The sequence below is a fragment of the Galleria mellonella genome, unplaced genomic scaffold (genome assembly GCF_026898425.1).
Source record: "Galleria mellonella isolate WM207_F2 unplaced genomic scaffold, CSIRO_AGI_GalMel_v1 utg352, whole genome shotgun sequence".
NCBI lineage: Eukaryota > Metazoa > Arthropoda > Insecta > Lepidoptera > Pyralidae > Galleria > Galleria mellonella.
In genome coordinates, this window is record NW_026442084.1 from 2,608,853 (window position 1) to 2,624,397 (window position 15,545).

The 15,545-nt window shown below is 33.7% G+C and overlaps 1 protein-coding gene across 7 annotated transcripts in view; it reads right to left on the minus strand.

Moving 5' to 3' along the window:
• The window catches only part of LOC113519445 (latrophilin Cirl), a 461,571-nt gene extending 452,301 nt beyond the window's left edge, over positions 1-9,270 (minus strand). For all 7 annotated transcript variants that reach the window (XM_052896948.1, XM_031909674.2, XM_026904563.3 and 4 more), the window contains exon 1: positions 9,009-9,270. The gene's annotated coding sequence lies outside the window, so the exon portion shown is untranslated. The remainder of the gene's footprint in view (positions 1-9,008) is intronic.
• Positions 9,271-15,545: the final 6,275 nt, after the last annotated feature.

The following is a 15,545-nucleotide window of genomic DNA, read 5'->3' on the forward strand; positions in this document are numbered from 1 at the left end:
CGGACATAACAGAGTATACTGTTTCGCCCATAATACCCCCATGCGTTGCTATTCCTGAGGACTCAGGTATTATTCCTCCGTACCCAGTAAACTCACGTCATATTCTACCCTTTAAACCGAAACACAGTCAAACACAACTGCTTTAACGGTTGAAACACGAATGAGACAGAGGTACCCAAGCAATCGACTTTTATAAAAAGTCTCCCTCTGGTAGCGAGTAATATGGGCTTTATTTAAAAAAAAGCGTGCGAAGTCGGGATGTGTCGCCAGTATTATATTATAAGTGTATATTTGTTATCTATTACTTAACCAATTATCCACATTTCTGTTATCCTACATATTTTTGGGATATTTGTAAAGTGGTCATTTTGAGCCCCCTTGTTATGATTGCCTTCAATATGAATACTTGATGACTCCTGCTATAACTGTATAGTTTGACGTTGCTATCACCATAACAGATAAGATTAACTTAGTTCAAATAACAAAATCAATAACTGACTATCGACACCAGTTAAGGTGTTATCCGTAACTGAATGTTACTAGCATTTACCTACTATTTCGTCCGCCTCACAAGGATAACAAGTCTCAGTTATGTTTCACAAAAAGAACCATTTCAATCGTGTATTTTGATTTAAAAATTAAACTGTTGAACCGATTTAGATAAAGTTTTCTTGGGACCAATCTGTAAGTATATCTTTTCAGATAAAAAGAAAAATATTTTTTTCAAATCGGTTTAAAACTCAATGAATTACGAGGCAACAAATAAAAAATCGAGGCGACAAGAAAAAATTAGAAGAAATGTAAGGATTTGGAAAAATTACAGTTTTTTTGCGAGCTCTCTACCGCCCTCTGTAGACTCATACAGAAAAATATTATCGCATACTTTGAGAATCAATGTTTTAAATGTATATATGTTTGGTGGCGTAACACGCATAAATATCGGCGCCCGAAATACACGCCATAAAATTATAGAATTACGTCATAAATCAAATTCCGAACCCGCCCTCCAACTGGAGAATGTGGCAAAGTGCAACCATCTCCGTGCCTCTATTAGGGATTATTACACTGTCATAGATATATGATGGACCATGAATTAAATTTATTAAACCAGTGAGTGATGCACTTTCTATATTATATAGGAAGACTTTGTACAAAAGTCGATTGCTTGGGTACTTCTGTCCCATTTGTGTTTCAACCGTGAAGCAGTTGTGTTTGCATGGCTGTGTTTCGGTTTGAAGGGTGGGGATATGGCAGTGAATTTACTGGGTACAGAGGAATAACACCTGAGTCCTCAGGAATGGCAACGCATGGGGGGTATCATGGGCAAAACAGTATACTCTGTTATGTCCATGGTACAGCTCATGTCTATAGGCGACGGTTACCACTTTCCATCAGGTGGGCCGTCAGCTTGTTTGCCATTCTAAGTTGTATAAAGAAAAAAAAATTATTGTATTATTAAATTATATCAGTACATTTAGTATCATTATCATAACAGTCTTTAATTATCCACTGTTGAACATAGGCCTCCCCCTTGAAGGGTTTTGCCAGTAGTTGCCACGGTTGGCAGGCGGATTGGCAACCGCAGTTGGGGTTTAGAAATGTTTTAAGAGGGACGCTGCTGCCTATACCTCGCCCTCCCTTAGTCGCCTCTTACGACAACCACGGGAAAGGAAGAGGTGGTCTATTCCATGCCTGGACCACATGGCCATATTTCATACTCTATGTATTAAATGAGAATATAACCTACTCGTGTAAATAATTTCATTTAAATCCGTTTAGCCGTTATAGCATACAAATTGAGTAACAAACGTACAAACATCTTGCATATTTATAATATTTTTTTATGGGTGAAAATGCTATGGTAACCCTGCCTGCAGTAACGGGATACGCTGGCTGAGCACCAGTGAAGGGTGATAGATGAGGACGTAAACAGGCCTGTTATCCCGTCATGATGAATTCATTAGGAATTAACCATGATAATTTTCAGAGAGAACCGCGAGGAGGTCGACCTGGTTGGGTATACTGCTAACAATCCCTTTCACCCTTGCATATTTATAATTGACTACATGTATAAAAAAATATATAACACAAAAGGCGAGCTATATGCTATAAAAATAATGTTCTCCCGGAGTCAATGTTTAGGAAAACAGAAATGTAATTAATCATCTAGTGATATCATATCTATTCTAGATTTAGATGCCAAGAATATACATTCTGATTCTAAAATACACGTGTATCCGGGGCGATCCCAGTTACAACAGAGTACGCTCTAGACATAGATAGCTCAAAGACACGGGTTTGATTCCCGTCAGATCGAGCTGGGTAAATTTTTAAGTTTCAGATTTTGAGATTCCCTAATACAAGATTAGCATTTTGTCAAACATTAAAAACCTATTTATTTTATAAGGTACTATGCACCTTATAGTGTAAGGTACTCTTTGCATTTTAACGGCTTAACTAATCGGTATAAAACTTGATATACAGGTATAGTACGTGTATACCAAGTTTAATAATACGGAGAAGGACATAGGTTATTTTATACACCGGTCACGCGGACGAAGTCGCGAATAAAAGATAGCATGACGCAATTCATAATGATGATTATTTGACAGTGTAATACGGCCCTTACTGTGTAACTTACATAACTCACGTTTTAGTCGTCAATTAGGCAACTACTCTGTCGGCCACAGAGTAGCTACGACATGTCGACATGTGTTCGATTGTCAATGCGACACGAACGCTTCCGGACCCATATTTCGTTTTTTTTTTCAACCCATAAATTAACTTTTAACAGCAAACCAATATGACACGTGCGCTGTAATTAAAATATATTTAATGCAATAAAAAAAGCACTATTTTACTCGTCGTTACAGATTTTAATCTGTGAAATAATTACTACGTTATTTTAAATTCGGGACCACCTTTATATTAATTAATCAATAAAATTAAAATTTTAAATTTATAGAAATTACAAATGCATGCTACTTTATATTTTCTTTTTTATATATATTTCTATTTTATTTATTTAAGCCGCTGTTATAACACCTATTTATAAATGAGGCCTATAAAATTAAAGACAGCTAAATCCAAGTCTGTCAAATGTCCAGATAACTAGACAAACTAATATTTTGTCAAGGATATGGAACGATATTTTATATTTTAAACTAAATTTAAATAAAATAGAATATTAGTAATAAATAGAATTTTACTTAATAGAATTATCACCAGGTGAGCCGCATGCTCGTTTGCCCTCTGTGTTGTAAAAAAAAAAATTGAGCACAGAGTGAAAATGAAATCGATTTTATAGTGTTTAGTTGCCTTTTATTTTATAGGCCTCGAATGTGAAAGTAAATTTGTTACCCCTTATTATCAACAACAAGTATTCAGTGCGATGGAAAAGGATATAGGTTACACAGTAAGTACTTTTTTCTTGTCATGTGAACGTAATTACATATAAATATTAGTATATAAAAGAAACGAAATTAAATATTATATTATCCTACATATTAAGTTGTAAGTAAAAAAATACTATTTAATAAAATCATCTCCGTTATAGTACCTATTACAGTATATTAGCAAATTTATCATTGTATAAGTTTATGTATGTATATTCCTTAGATTATATACATAGTGTATCCATACAAATGCTTGGAGAAAAGCGGGCCAAAGTTTTCATACAATTTTGCATAGTTATGAATAAGAACTTTTATATTTATTTTGTTTTATACACTTTTGGATATTTTTAATACGTAAAAACTCATTTTATTTATTAAATAATTAAATATAGATACGTCAAGACACATTATGTGCGTAAGTATATTATAGAATACTAATAAAAAATCTAGTCAGCTAATTTGACAATTAGCTGACAAAAAGTTGACCCGTTTGAGACTCGATGCTCTATCTTTATAATCTAACGTATATTCATATATTATGCATGTACTATTTATTTGCGTCTATTTATGTATGCAAGTTTTTTTTTATACAACTTAGAATGGTAAACAAGCTGACGGCCCACCTGATGGAAAATGGTAACCGTCGCCTATAGACATGAGCAGTACTATGGACATAACAGAGTATACTGTTTCGCCCATGATACCCCCCATGCGTTGCCATTCCTGAGGACTCAGGTGTTATTCCTCTGTACCCTGTAAATTCACGCCATATCCCACCCTTCAAACCGAAACACAGCCATGCAAACACAACTGCTTCACGGTAGAAACACGAATGGGACAGAGGTACCCAAGCAATCGACTTTTGCTATTAATATTGTGTAAATATTTTTTATTTATACTGTTTGTACTGCATTTAAATTTATCTTTAGTCCTTTATAGCCTTATTATTTTTCTGTTACGCCTTGACCAGACACAATTTTAATTATTCCTCTCCATCCTAAGGTTTCCTGGAAGAGATCGCTGTTTAGCGATAAGGCCGCTCATTGTTGCCTCTTTAGCTTGCTTTTATACAATTAAGTTTATGTAATTAATTATTAATTTAATTTGCGTGCATTTTGTTAATCTTTATAATCTGTATCATTCATTAAAGGGAACAATAAAGAGGTTTCATTCATTCATAAATTGTACTTACTTACTCATAGTAGTTTTTTTTTTTTTTTCAAGTAAATAGTTACATAGACAATATTCTTAGTGCTGTGAAACTGCTTTGCAGTTTGTCTGCATCTTTGCACTCTTGTACATACAGCTTTATAAACAATTATGAACTTATATACTAATTCTATATACTAAATCTATATCTTTATACATACATACATATATGTACTAATGTGTACTTTTTTTTATGGGTGAAAATGGTATGGTAACCCCGCCTGCGCTAACGGGATACACTGGCCGAGCACCAATGAAGGGTGATAGATGAGAATGAAAACAGGCCAGTTAGCCCATCATGATGAATGCATCAGGAATTAACCATGATAGTTTCCAGGGAGAACCACGAAGAGGTCGACCTGGTTGGATATATTGCTAGCAATGGGATTCTCAGTCTCCACTACTAACAAGCTCTTTCCCCCCCTAATATGTACTCATACCAGTATTAACATTTGCCATTCGCTTGCTTGTATTTTAGGTAGTATGTGCTGTCCTCAATCATCACTATTTTTTTTTATACAACTTAGAATGGCAAACAAGCTGACGGCCCACCTGATGGAAAGTGGTAACCGTCATCTATAGACATGAGCAGTGGCATGGACACAACAGAGTATACTGTTTCGCCCATGATACTCCCCATGCGTTGCCATTCCTGAGGACTTAGGTGTTATTCCTCTGTACCCAGTAAATTCACGCCATATCCCACCCTTCAAACCGAAACACAGCTGCTTCACGGTTGAAACACGAATGGGACAGAGGTACCCAAACAATCGACTTTTGTACAAAGTCTCCCTCTGTTATACTATACATTATGGACAACATTTACCATCCAAATTGAATCAAATATTGATCCATAAACTTTTTTTTTTACTTTTCTTTTAAAATATTTTACTGTGACATTATTTAATAATCGTATGTTCCTCGATAATACAATACAGTATTTTGGAAGTCAAGTACTTAATCATAATATCTACTTTTATATCACTTTTCATTAAAATTCATCGTATTTATTATTTTTATAAATGATGCAATAAAGTGTAAATAAATAAACTTTATCGGATACACGACCGCCGTGAATATTTTATTTATGACTCTATTTATGACAGAGTCAACTATGTCGCTCTGTCAATAAAACCTTAAATTGTGTATAAAATTATGATATTAGTTCATTGAGAGATCGTAAATTAAAAAAAAAAAAGTTTTAACCTATATATTTTTTAATTCAGACTCAAATAATCTTTAATCAAATAGATTTAGCTATAAGCAGTTCTAAATCGTATTTTTTTTTAATGAACTGCTGGTGATAGGTAGTAAAAGGCGATAATGGAATGGTGACCTTATCTGCGCTATTGGTATAGGTTGCGAAGGCACCGGTAAGGGATGATAGGTAGGAGGAAGCAGATCAGTTAGCCCATCGTGACGAATTCACTATGAATTAACAAAGATGGTTTCCAGGGGAACCGCGGAGAGGTCGACCCGACAGGATTTATTGCTAAAAATGAGGTTACTGGTGCAAGAAATTAGCAACGGGTCCACTTATCCCCATTGTTAATAATCCTGTCCCCCAGGGCTTTTACTTCCCATTACTCAAAATCTTTAACCATATAAATCAAGATTCTATACCATTTCTGTATGGAAAACCATTCATTGCATCGTTAAAGCCAATTATTTCGATTTAAAAACTAAACCGATTTTGATAAAATATCTTTGGGACCAATCTGTAAGTATATGTATATGGGTTCCCTTAAAATAAAAAAGAAATTTAATGTGTTAAAGTAAATGCTGTGAATACCTATAATAGGCATGTGCATTAATATTGTATCGTATTTAATGTTTGTTATACCTATATGTTATAATGCATGCAATATACATTGCATGCATTATAAGCTAAATCCTTGTAATATGGATAAAACCATATTACGCCGACCCCAAATAATAATTGGGATAACGGTAGGAAGATGATGATGATGATGATGATACATATATATATAATAAATAAGTCAGTTGAAGATGCGCACACTATATCAACTAGTACTGGCATAGAGATGTTATGATGACTTGATTTGTTGAGTATCATTATAAATACTCGTATTATACAAATAATATAAAGGTGTATAATAATTGTTCATACATTGATAATAATTATCATGTTAGGATAATTTATGATATTTTTTCTTTACTGAGAACTTTATATCTACATTATTTTTAGAGTTCCGCAGCAACGCAAAAAGAAAACCATTTCAAATTTTTAAATAGAAATTCGTTATTTCTGAGAGGAATTTATGATATCATTAAAATCGGTTACGTGGGATTTTAGTACATATTTTGAGTATGTCAATGAGATGCACAAACAGATAGTGAAACCCAAATACACAAAGTTATGGTTCTTATATATTTATTATTATTATTTATTCTTTATTGTACACAAAAAATTACAAATTTACTTACTTGCCAACTTGATTAGACCCAAGATCTACTGTTCACTGGCGAAAACCTAAACGATCTACCAATTACATACTTCTTGAAATCACAAATGAAACAACATAGTACAGTACGCAATTATGTAGTATTGTAGTATTTTTTATATTATTAAAAGGGAAAACATAAAACTGAGTTATTCTTAGTAACTTCTTATTTATACTAGTATGAGCATTGCGTCTGAGCATCTTCCGCTAGATTAGCAAAATATTATATTTTTTGCCTTGCCACGACCGACTGGACTAATAGTCGCGATCGACCGGTTAGCCACCACTGATCCATATAAATATCCTTAGTAATATTACAATTATGAAAGTTTGTTTATTTGTTATACCTTAACATTTGCTAAACACGAAGGTACTAATTAGGATGGAGAAAGTAGGTATGCCCTTTTCCCATACTATTGTTTATCCCCGTCAATCGTCATACGGCGTACACGCGGACGAAGCCGCGGATAAAAGCTAGTAAATACTAATGATCCTATATAAATATTTAAAAGTCCAATAAACCCTTATTTAATAACTTTCGAAGTATTGGTCAAGCCTATTGTTTTGTGAAAGTTACGCCATCTACTGGACTGTCGAGACATTGGAATAATAGAAATTTGCATTTGTACATACCGAAGTTAATTTGGCGGGTACCTACTACCTGCAGATCTTTAATAATTGAATGAATAGGTTTTTAGTCTAAATAGACCTAGTTACCTATTTTAATATCTAAAAATACCGTGTCACGATGTTAGTTCATGCCAATCTCTAAAAGCGTTCAACCAATTTTAATATTTGTTTATTTGTAATTTTTTGCTCGCTTTACCTATTGACGTAACACTATATTATCAAGAGGCAAAAAATTATCAGTAATGGGGTCTAACTGGGGCTGTATTGCTAGCAATACAGTCTATCAAGTCAACCGCCACGCGGTTCCCTCTGGAAACCATCCTGATTAACTCTTGTGTAATTCGTCACAGTGAGCCAATTGATTTCCTTTCGTTCTCACTTATCAGTCTTCACTGGTGCCCTGCCAACGTATACCAATGGCACAGACCATGGCTTACTATGATGATGGGGCCAATTATGATGTGTCATTTTTTTAAACTTATCTTTTAATCTAATATTTTAATTTCATAATCGTTCTCGGATTTATTTATATAGACCATAATAGACTAAAATTATAATATTTTGAGTTAAATTTATTAAAAAAGTATTTATTAGTTCATATTGGTCCTTACAATAAAGATCTCGCTGTGATATTAAATTGAAGCTTTAAATTTTAGAGAAATGGTTGCTCAGAATTGACCCCAGTGATAACTAGCCCTGTTTTGTTGCTTTGTCTGCGTGAATTAGGATTATCAATATTAATCAATATATAGTGGACCCATGTAACAAGTTTCATTCAAATCCGTTGAACCGTTTAAGCGTCATTGAGTCGCAACGCCAACATTAACAATATTTACTAACCCTCATATTTATAAAAGTAGATACCTATTATAAAGCTACCATTGCTGTTCTTTTATACTACGATAAATGTAAGAATAAATAGGTAACTGACATAAACAAGCAGTGACTCAACTAATACGCAACGAAAGTCCAGCAACAAAAGTTATCAAAAGATCTTTACTTGACCCCCATGTACTCTTGTAGCAACTTTGATGTACCGTTGTATCGTCCGCGTAATTAATACTCGCCCACTCAAATTGCCAGGGTCCGGACTCGAACCAGTTCTCTGGCTCGTTGTTTACCCCGACTGCACACAGCACATCTACAATGCAAATCCTGTATCCACAATCAACGATCGAGCAAAACGGACGCGTTACAACGCGGCACCTCCGTACCAGCAAACGAAAACGAATCGGGCTATCGATTTAACTCCACACGAGGGTCGTAGAAAGAATTCCTTACAACAATGAGCCGGTGTAACAATAAATACCTTAATGATATCCCGAGATCGGAGAGGCGACCGGCGGAGGCACCCAAACCCGTCTCGCTTCAACACAAATCCACTATAACATGTAGTAGCAACATCACAAAATGAAAATGGCACAATCTCACACGTACACTGTAGGAATCCACAACACTGGTTTTGGTTTGGGTACAAAAGATGGTTATTTCGTAAAACAACGCGGCGCAGATTCAGTGTAACACGACAAGCGACGCGGACGGCGGCCCGGCACAAACTGAACTGGTTTTGCTCGAGGGCGCGGGGCGGGGAGGAGACGGGTGCTGCGTTTAGTTCGAGTCGGTTTTATGAAAATATTTTGTGAGTAATGCACGTGTTTTGAGTGCATCAACCTAGAGAGAATCTATGATTGAACTGCAATGTATGGTGTGATAGATTAAGTTAATAAAGTAACAAGAAAGGTATCGCAGCGGTCACATTTGTAGGACAAGATGTGGGGTCTTTGTCTGCAGGCGTTACAATCAAGGAGAGCTTACTTGCATTGCATTTCTGAAGTTTTTACAAATAGTTACAAGTGCGTAGTACTATTTCTTATACTGTAATACTATTCTACCCAATATTCTTTGTAGTTTAAATTATTTAGACATTTAATATCTACCTATTAGAATAAATAATTATTACCTTTAGGTATTTAATAAGCGTTTAATTTCACGTATTTATGAAATACCTAGGATTGGTCTAGATATTCAACTAAATATCTATTAAACAATATTTAGACAACGTAACTTGTAATTAAAAGTCTACCAATAAGTAATATTAAATTTTCTACGGATTGTCTCTGTAAATATAATTAAGTACTTACTAACCTATCATTAGCGGCTAGGAAGGATAGAGGGACCGACTGTGGACTATGTGAGTGGAATATTTAAAAGGCAAATTTTAGTGCTTTTCCTTAGGCAGATATTTATTTAAATTCAGTTGAAACTACACTTTTTTATAGCTAAACGTAACGAAAAAAGACTAACAGTTTTCTTTCGTTGCTTTCTTTTATCACAATTTTGATTTTACTAAAATCGTTAGATAGAAGTAAAGATTGTAATATAAATTATAATATTACATTAATAAATTTGTAAGTTGAAAAAATCATAATAAGCGGTAGTAGTTTAAATATATAAAATGTACGGAACCCCCTCACGATTCCGAATCAATCTTCACGCATTTCTTATTTGATTTGATAACAGATAACAAAGATACATTAATATTTTCTTTAAATAAAATGAATAATTTAAAAATACAAGGAATTCTGTAATCACTGATTAAAAATAATAAACCTATTTTTGCGATGGTTTCCAGGGGGAACTGTATAGAGGTGAGACCTGATATTTCTGTCTAATCTCCTTTATTGACAATCCCTTCTCCACCCAATAACTTGAGTTTGTAACGATGAAAGAAGATCTGTTGGCCTAACTATACAACTTAACAATTAAAATATATATATATATATATATATATATATATATATATATATATATATATATCTCGAGTCAGCGAAACAGTATACTCTGTTATGTCCATGGTACTGCTTATGTCTATAGGCGACGGTTACCACTTTCCATCAGGTGGGTCGTCAGCTTGTTTGCCATTCTAAGTTGTATATAAAAAAGATGATTTTTGTACATACATAGTTTCTCTCTAGTACCTAGTTCCAGTAGTTGCTACGCTTGGCTGGCGGATTGATAACCGAATTAGACTTTAGACATGTTTTAAGAGGGACGCTGCTGCCCATCCCTCGCCCTTCCTTAGTCGCCTCTTACGACACCAACAGGAAAAGAAGGGGTGACCTACTCTATGCTGGGACCACATGGCTAATACTATCTGATAACCATGTTAAAAATATCTATATCTATAGACGAGGGTTACTACTTTCCATCAGGTGGACTGTCAGTTTGTTTATTATTTCATGTTCGTTACAAAAAAAATATCGATTTATTGTTTTTTTTTTTACTATGCACTAATGAAATTATTGAATCAAAAGATTATTTTATATCATTAAGCTTATCTACGTTTCAAAGAACCTTAATAGAATTAGTCTACCAACACCGATAGACATGATTAGATGGAACTTAAATCTGATAAGAATATAGGTGAAGTCAGATTAGGAAAGCTAGTTAGTTTTTGGAAAGTTTGAGTCTAACAACGTTAGGTTTCACGCAATATAAGTTTTATCAGATTTGTCAACAAACAAAACTGAATGCCTGCCTGTACAGAATTATAGACAAAGAAAGAAAAAAAATTGTTCAAGTAAACTTAAATACGAGTATTTCTGAATCTTTGTCAATTTCTATGATTCTATTGTCCATTCGGAATGTATTTTCGGCTAAGAAAAACATGCAAGAGACTCGGCTATTGTTTCTTTCAATAATTTGATTAATTAATTGTCATAAATTAAAGTTGTCAGTATGCTACGTGATACATCTTTTTATTACTAAATATTAGTGAAAATGGCTAAAATAAATAATTTAAATGCCATCCTCATTGTCATATCAGCCGTTAAATGCCCACTGTTGAACATAGGCCTTCCCCATAATGAGAGATTTTGCCAGTAGATGCCATGCTTGGCGGACAGGTTAGCAACTACAGTTAGGCTTTGGTAACGTTTTACGAGAGACGCTGCTGCCCATTCCTCGACCATTATGTTCCCTTAGTCGCCTCTTATGACACCCACAGGAAATGAAGGGCAGCCCATTCTATGCCGGGCCTACATGGCAATTTAAATACATATAATGATAAGTGATTAATAAATTGCAATATAAAATGTTGTATGTCTACTATACCACATTTTTTTTTTTGAAAAATATGATGCAATAGGCATATCGTATCTTATATTAATCAATAAAGTGTACATACTTTTAATTCTATTTAATACTATAACTGTGAACATTCATATTGTCTATATGTCTGTTACTCAATTACGCTTAAACGTCTGAATGTAGTTTTAGTAAAAAATATCTATTCAAAAGTACTTACAAATTTTCGCATTTATATATGTAGTAAGTAGTAGAAACCAATGAAACTATTATTTATTTATTTATTTCTTATTGCATTACATAATATAATTAGTAGATAACATTCCAATTATGGACCTCGTTGGGCACAGCAAGTAGGAGAGAGGAGGACAAAACTTTTTTCACTTTAGAAATAGTCTAAGGACCTGTTACAATATTATCCAGTCATTGAAATTGTATCGCGATAGTTACGTATTTTCTTACTGTTATTATTATTCATTATTTAAGTATTGGTGTGTATCTATTCATATCGTAATTGTTATTAGTATTATATAGTTATTTAATATATTCTGTAGTTTATAATTATTTACATTCATATTGTAAAATTAATTAATAAATAGTTTAATATTAAAACAGAAAGAATTGATTTTAAGATAAATTGTTAGCATATTGGTTAAAAAAAATCTCTAGGTAACATAGAAAAGAAGATTGTACCTAGGTTAGAAATAATTTTTACAACTATTTTACAATTGCCAGTTTTTTTTTATGGGTGAAAATGGTATGGTATCATATCCCCGCCTACGCTAACGGGATACGCTGGCAAAACACCAGTGAAGGGTGATAGATGAGAATGAAAACAAGCCAGTTAGCCCATCATAATGAATTCATCAGGAATCAACCATGATAGTTTCCAGGGGAAACCGCGAGGAGGTCGACCTGGTTGGGTATATTGCTAGCAATGGGATTCTCAGTCTCCATTACTAACAATCCCTTTCCCCCACAATTGCCAGTTAGGTCAGGTTAGGTCGTTGCTCATTGTCACCATCTCAGCCATTATCTGTCCACTGCTGAACATAAGCCTCCTTCATAGACTGTCATCATCGTCATGGATGGTTAAACGTTCTTATTTAAACTAATATTATAAATGTGAAAGTGAGTTTGTTTGTTACCTTATAGCGCCTTAACGGCTTAACCAATCACTATGAAATTTGGTATTCACGTACTATATGGGATAGAAAAGGTGTTTAAGGTAAAACACCGCAGTGGAAGCGTTTAATAGGGAAAGATTCTCTGTCTGTCGAAGAGGACTAACCTGGCATCGGCTTCGTGAATTTTTCTGCTGTAGGTGATCGGCAGTTTTTCCTCAACTTCTATATGCACGCACATACAAGTTCTTACAGGTTCTTCAGGGCACATACAGTTTACAAAACACAAATCATATTTATTTTTCAGGAGCAAGCGTCTGAGCACACGCCTCCATTCGGTCAGTACTTTTTTTTTTATTCGTTAAAGTAAAGTGGGAGAAAAATAATAATGACGGACTCCAATATTGTAAACAATCTGTGTTTTATTACAAAAGGCTTTATTTTGAACAAAAGGCAATAGGCAATATAATATTTATTTTTTACCTTAATCAGTAAATATATCCCGGTCACACGAACGAAGTCGCGGGTAAAAGCTAGTAATATCATTAACAAGAAAGATTAGATTTTTTTTGTTTGCAATGTATAAATTAAAAAAATACTTAATAGATTTTAAAAACTTTTACCGTAACATACCAGTAACATCGAGTAATACGGGTTCCATTTTATTTAACTATTTATTGAAAAACCGTGCGAAACCGGGATGATTTGATAGTATGTAATTAAATACAGGTAAATACATATTTGGATCTAGTAAAACAATTATATGTTCATACAAGCGTACGTGGTGTTTTATATTCAAGTCCATTAACCATCGTCAACACGCATCTGATATCAGAGTTGCCACATACCATTTTTTATTTTTATCCAAATGTCAAATATTTTTTCTCCAAATTAATACGATTATCTTCACTTTTACCCAATTACAAAATTGTGCTGATTTTCAATCGATTTAAAAAACAAGGAAGTTCTTAATTGGGTTGCATGGTACGTTTATTACTTTATATGTTCGTTAGTTTTAAACCGATTTGGATAATTTCTTTTTATCTGAAAGGATAGGTACAGTTATAGATTGATTTCATAGAAATTTTATCAAAATTGGTTCACTAGTATAGTTTTTAAATTAAAATAGCTAGTCTTGTCCCGTTTTGCTACGTAACGGCAAAATGAACGACGAGAATTAAACACTTTTCTCTATATTTAACTTCTCTTACCTGCTATTTTACTATCTTCATTGGCACATTTTCATTCTCCTCGTCATCTTCCTGCCGTTATCCCAATTAATATCGCTGTAATATTTGTGTTTTTATTCATATTGCCCAAGATTTTGGCTTTTGGTTTTACGACCTGTTGCTTGCCTGACAACCTTTTTTAGGAATTCATTGAATGGTGGTATTTGCCATCTATGGTGTGAAGAAAAAAGTAGAGGAAAAAGGAGTAGAACGTTAAGTGTGAGCATAGAATGCTGGAAAAAAAAATGGAAGAATTTAGGGGAAAAAGGAAAAAGGAACACTGTAGTTCCGGAGAGAATATTGATTAGAAACTGCAGTGGTTCAAGAGGCCAGGATTGTTTACTTGTATGACCTTATTCTAAAATCTGTCAGATCAATAGCGGAGTACACCCCTGGCAACAATTTATTGGCATATTTTATTATATTTATGTACAGCTGTATGATTTACAAATACGAAAATTGACAAAAAAAAATTACCCAAATATCTCCAAGAATATCATTATTCCAAAATTTTGCGTACTGAAACATTTCTACCCATAATTACGAATATCAAATTTGGCAACACTGCCTGATATTATACTATTCCAACGCGTTTTAAAGGTTTAAACGCCCATTTGATGGATTTGCATAGGGCCTATGTTATAAAAATAGAATGTCACCTGTTCTTTTTTTTTTCTTTTTTTAATTTATACCTTCAAAAACCAGAAAAATTGTGTTAACAAACGAAGTAACCACAGAGAACTCGTCAGTTACACACCCTTATCTGTTGGATTCAAATAGCCAAGAAAGAGGAAGTAATATTTCTTTAATGAAATAAATATGAAATGGTGAGTCTGTCTGTTCGTTAATTTGCAACCTATTTATGTTTATTTTTAAATTTAGAATTTGACAATTGAACAGAAAACGGTTTTATTTTGTATACTTTTGTTGTTTCTTTTGTTCTGTTCTTATTTTGTACGCTAATGTGTAAGTGGCATGATTCTTTATATAAATTATTTCTTACTTTTTCTTCCTTTATTTGTAAAATTAATAGAAGAATGTAAGAAAGAAATAGCTAGTTTTTATAATGTAAAAATTACCTTCAGTGGAAAAATCCTAAGAAAAATGCTTACTTAATACAAATCTCAAGTTCAAAGAATATTTTTAATGGTGTGCGCATTGCTTATGGACGTACTTTTACATGCCACACATGGGATGTTATATTTTATATGCCGTGACCTCATCGCAAATTCCTCGAAATGACCTACCTCCTGAACAGGATAGGGAATCGGCTGAGCCATCCAAATTCTTCTATCTATCAGCAATTCGTTGACGAAATCTTTGTCGTCAAAGGGGGTATTCTATAAAAACGCATTTTCAGAATTGCCGGAGCACCCTTTGAAGTTAATCCCTGGATTTGGGTTCAAC